The sequence below is a fragment of the Capsicum annuum genome, chromosome 11 (genome assembly GCF_002878395.1).
Source record: "Capsicum annuum cultivar UCD-10X-F1 chromosome 11, UCD10Xv1.1, whole genome shotgun sequence".
In the NCBI taxonomy this organism is placed as follows: Eukaryota; Viridiplantae; Streptophyta; class Magnoliopsida; order Solanales; family Solanaceae; genus Capsicum; species Capsicum annuum.
Window position 1 is genome coordinate 155,861,394 of NC_061121.1, and position 5,764 is coordinate 155,867,157.

Genomic DNA, 5,764 nt, shown 5'->3' on the forward strand with positions numbered 1-5,764 from the left:
CACTTTTTCAAACAAATAGCTACTATTTTGGAGCATCACTTTCACCTTTTTCTTCTTAAATTCTATACTCCTTAACCATTTTAATTTTTATATAAAGCTCCAAGGAGCTTTGGATGAAATTATAGTCAATCAAACAAGTGGAATAAGATACATATGAGTCTACCAATGGATAGGCTAAAGGATCAACGAGGCTAGGTAATATTATGCAATAAGAGTAAATAAAACGAGGTCCAAAACATGGCTGTCAAAGAAAAGCCTATATAATCTCAATGGCTATCAAAGAAAAGACTATATAATCTCCAAAATCCAATATTTTTTATTTTTCTTTGCACATATACTTACAAGTTATAGACATCAATATGCAATGGAAAATATAATAAAAAACATCACTCACATATGGAACATGGTCAAATCAAGTAAGATCCCTATAGACTTTACACCAAGCAATAACATGAATTGAGAATTAAGCCAACATTGTACAAGAGTCATATAAATAAACCTTGATATCTAAATAATAGACATTCAACACTGTAAACATTCTTACACATTCAAAACCACTTGCATCATGTAATCATACATAGCAACTCTCACGAACATCTCGTTTATTCCAAATACAAAAATTTTGAAACTTACTCTTAAAAATAAAAAAGGGATACTTGGTTCAAAGGGCACCTTCTCAAAAAAGAACAAAAAATAAAAATGAAGGGATAGGTGAAGTTTGCCCTGATTAGACTGACACCAACAAAAGCTAAAATATAAGCAAAAAGAAAATCTTGTTGTATTTTTTTTTTCAAATTTAGTCAAAACCTTAAATAACAAATAAAAATAGAAATCCTAGAACAGTACTTCACTCTAACCAATCGGAAGATTCCTAACCCAATATTTAAAGTCATACTTTGTCCTCAATGAATAAATTCAAAGAATAGATAGAAATACTCTTTGAGGCCTCTAGGCCTAGCTAGTAGCATCTTTAATCATTAAAGATACTGGGTGGACACCAAACCCAATGTTTTCCATGCTTCTTAGATTAGGACCTCGATACTCAGACTTTTCTTCAACTTATGACTCAATAAAAACAAAAACATAAGTGATATAAAAAGGAACACAAGAAAATAAAATACCTATCTTATCTTGGGTTGCCTCCCAAGCAGAGTCTGATTTAGTTTCGCAACATGACCTACATCACTACTCTTCATCCATATTCCTTAAACCTTTTCCTCTTACTCGGAGGGTATCTTCTTACTCTCTTATGACCGCTTGAGTGTTTACTCTCAAGGTTTGTATAGTTTTGTACAACAACCTTTTTAGACTTGTTCTTATGTTTTTCAACTTTGAGCTTAGTGAATGGCTTAGGCCACTCTAAGAGAAAATCCAAAGAGGCCATTAGAGGCTCACACTCTTCCACTCCACACTCATCCCTTCTAAGGTTGTGATTAAGTATAAATCCTAATAGTATGATGGTAGATTTAGTGTTTTCTATGAAGTGATGACCACTTATTCATCATTCAATCTTATTATCAGCATGCCCTCTTTAACATCAATCAGTGCTCCTCCCATTGCGAGGAATGTGCGGCCCAGTATGATTGGTACCTTATCATCTGCATCATAATCAAGAACAATGAGATCAATATGAATAATTAACTTACCAACCTTAATGAGGATGTCTTCAATGATTTCTTTGGTATACACTCTTGTTCTATCAACCATTTTGAGCACCATCCAACATAGTCAAAACTTCCCCAATCCAAGGGTATTGAACATGGATAAAGGTATAAATTTTATGCTTTCCACCAAGTCACTCAAATCTTATACTATATCACTCTCACCAATTTGTATGGGAAGGGTGAATTTTCCTACGTCCTTAAGATTCTTTGACATCTCTCTAATCACAATTGAGCTACACTTATTAGTAAGTGATACAATTTTAATATCCCCCAACTTCATCTTATTGGTCAACACATCCTTCAAGTACTTCTTAAAGTTAATATGAAGTTCTCAGAATGTGCCAAAGAATTTCTTAAAATAGGAATCCTCATTGGCCTTTTTGAACTCTTGAGGCAAAAGTGGTGGTTATATATCTTGTTAATGATAAGCTGTTATTATTTTTAGGAACTCAAACTTCAGCATCTTTGGGTGAAACTTGGTTCTCCTCTACCTGTTCTGGGTCTAACTCTTCCTGTACCTTTTGATTTTTCTTTGGAGGTTTATCAATAAGGTCTATCTCTCTCATCAAGGAGCTTGCCCTTACCTAATTAGGAATCTCTATGTCTCTAGGAAAACCCCCTTGAGGTCTTGTATTCTGGTCTTGATCTAACTGCCCTAACTATGTTTCCAAGTTCTTATGAGCAAGTTGCTCATTTAGAATTTCGACAATGATATTTTCTTTCTTAGCAAGGATTTTTTGTAAGGTCTATTCAATATTACTAGTCTACTTGTTCTGGTACTTCTAAAACTACTGAGTCTGAGCCTTATTATTGTATGATGAGTAGTTGGGTTGACTCTGCCACTTAAAGTTGTAGGTCTTACCATAATTCAAATTTACCTTCTATGCATTTCCTACAATTTTCACTGACTCTGGATTCACTCCACATTAGTCTACAAAGTAACTACTAATACCATAAATCTCTCACCAAGATGAGGTCTACTAAACTATATATTTTTATGTTTGAGGTTGGTTCACACCAAAATTACTGATCTGTGTCATCATTTGATTTTGTAAAGCTAATAATTGTAGACACTATCCACCTCAATTATCCGATAGGCTTCTTCATTGCATTTTTGGACATATCACCCAACTATTTTGGATTACCTTATGCAATGCAGTTTAACAAACCATACAACTCATCATAAGTTTTCTCCAAGTCTTGACTACCTGCAGTTGAATCTAACAATTTTTTTATGGTGTGATAAAAGCTTCAACAAACGTGTGATCCCATACCTTGTTAGTTGGTTGATGGTTAGGGTAGTCCTTAAGAAGAGATTTGAACCTCTCCCATGCATGATATAAGTTCTTATATGGATTTTGCTTAAAACTTAAAATTTCATTGTTTAACCTTGTAGTCTTTCCAGATGAGAAGAATCAGGTGAGGAATTTCTTTGGCAGACCATTCTATGTAGTGATGGAGTTTGAAGGTTTTTCTTTCAACCATTTCTTTTCTAACCCCAAAAGTGAGAAAGTGCAGAGAGTGAGCCTCATGTAGTCAGTGGAGAATCTAGTAGAGATAAAAGTATCATTGATCTCCAAGAAGTTTTGTAGATGAACTTGAGGATTGTCATGTGATTGGCCTATGAATTTCCCACTGCAGTGCAATAATTGCACCGTATTCTATTTGAGCTCAAATCTACGTCCATGTTTTGGTATGCAGATGGAAGAGGAACCATTGGTGGTGAGTGTGATTGCTACTTTGCGTACTATCATATGGATGGATGATCTTAAGTCATTGGAGCAATAGTAGCTTCTTTATGTTGAACTTGCAATATTGGATAGAGAGGTACTACTTCTCTCCTTAGCTGATGTAAGCATCATTGCAGTGTAGGATATGTGTCCACCAAATCCTTTTCCCTTGCCAGATTACCTGAGATTAGACATAATCCTGTAATTTTTGAAGCGCAGACCAAATTGTTAACACTTATTACCAAAATAGAAAAACTAAAAGCAAGATAGTTGCAAATTTTTAAGTCCCTGTCCATGGCACAAAAACCTTGTTTCGTCCCAGCACACACATAAGTGTAAGTGATTACCCAAGTAGTAAAGTGGCCTTGAAAATCCAATTATCAATCCCACCAGGACTCGTACTAAAAAGCAATCTAATTCTACCGTTACTAAAGAGATTAAACAAGTTTTAATTATAACCGAGAGTTTAAGAGTTGAGAATTCAAAAGTAATTGTAACCAATTTGATAATGTTATGTGTTGGAGACATTAATAAGGATAAATCTAGGGTCAAGGTTGGTAACAGAATTAGGGAATGGTCATCCTCCAATCGTCTATATAAGTTATCCCTACAACTATATCATTCAGTGGGAATGTATAAAATAAGTTAAACTCATTTTATATATCTTACTGTATATGAAACAAATGGGGAAAATTAGGTATATTCCTATCCTAAGCACAATTCTTAATTTCAATCCCTTGAATGTTAGAGATTGCACTCCATATATCCCTTGATCTAATCTATTGTCCCTCCTTTTGATTTCACAATATAAATATAGGTTTATCTTAAGGGTCACAAATCCATAGAATAGTTATACAAAGTACACATGAACAACAAAGCATAATAATTAACTTAAACAAAATCAATTGAAAGAATACGTATTCATATTCTCGTCCTCAACCCTAGAATGAGGTTTAGCCACTCATGGATTTACAATGAATCAAAAGATTGAAACTCATGTATAAAAACTAAAAGTAAACTAAATAAAAGATAAAGAACCCTAATTGCATCATCCTCAAGCGTATTTCCACCCTTAAAAGTTGCCTAGTATCTATACAATGAGAACAAAGTGTTTTATTTATACTAGGAAGGAGTTTGCCTATTTTATTGCCTTGAGGGTGACTTTACAACATCATAAAACCTTGTTATGCTCCTAAACATTGCTTCTAGCATCTCAAATGGTGTCCGTTATCATCAAATAACATGAATTAGTGCACACAACACAATAGAGTTCACCGACATACACTAGAATAACTCCTACCTCAAGCCAATAATACTACTTTTCTCGTCTAAGCTATAAGTGATCAATCAACTAGTAACACTAGTTTTTTCATCTAAGATCTAACTGATCAATTTGATCCTTAACTTGTTTGAGACACACCTTAAACATTATAAACATGTAGTTTAACATGTATATGCTTAAATAGATAATTCAGAACTCATTACCCACACAAGAAGTCCTAAAAACTAGGCTAAACATATGTGGATAGTGATACGTAGGTGCATAAATCTACCAAAGATCACATAGTCATAAATTTCACTAAAATCATTTCTTGTAGATATCAAATAAACAAACAGAACCTGAACACCATAATTTATACTCTTAATGAAGAGGCAAATTATCTCCTCCTTAGTAGTCAACAACTGAGTGGTATAGCGAGACAAGATACGGAACTTGGCCTCATAGGATTAAATTGACATGTCTCCCTGATCCAATTCTAAGAACTCATAATTTTTGTAATCCTGAAGTGCATAAGGAGAAGACTTTTCCAAGAATAAGGCTTGAGACCACTCTTAATGGAGGGAAAATCTGTGATAGCCATTCTTCATACCCCCTCCACTATTGCTTATCATATTTCCCTAATAGAAAAGTATCAAACTCTACTACACGTTTCTTCACAATACCCATATTATATAACCTCTCATAATAGTAAATGATGAACTCAAAAGAATGCCCAGACTCAGTACCCTGGAATGTAGATGGTTTCATCTTAAAAGATTTTGTCAACAGATTATGTTTCGAACTAGTCATCAATAAACAAAAAATAGTATGAGGGAAAACATCGGTCACAGAAGCTTCATCCACTCAAGAAGGCATAACAATAATAGTCTTAACACACAGTGGGTGCTCCAATCCTCGCCAATCCACTCAAAAAATCTAGCACCTACTGATGAACCTCCTAAGACATAGGGGTAGTCCTACAACCATGGCCGGTGCCACCACCTTGGGCTCTACTGCTTGCTTCTCTACTGCTTCCCTCTCCTTAAGATTGTCATGACCCAACTCCTAAAGCCATGATGGCGCCTACCATAACCCACTAGTAGGAAAGC

At 34.7% G+C, this 5,764-nt stretch overlaps 1 non-coding gene across 1 annotated transcript; it reads left to right on the forward strand.

Moving 5' to 3' along the window:
• The first annotated feature begins 2,948 nt into the window (after window positions 1-2,948).
• Window positions 2,949-3,055, forward strand: LOC124889154. The gene has a single exon (XR_007047766.1). It is a non-coding gene; the product is annotated as a small nucleolar RNA R71 (small nucleolar RNA).
• Window positions 3,056-5,764: the final 2,709 nt, after the last annotated feature.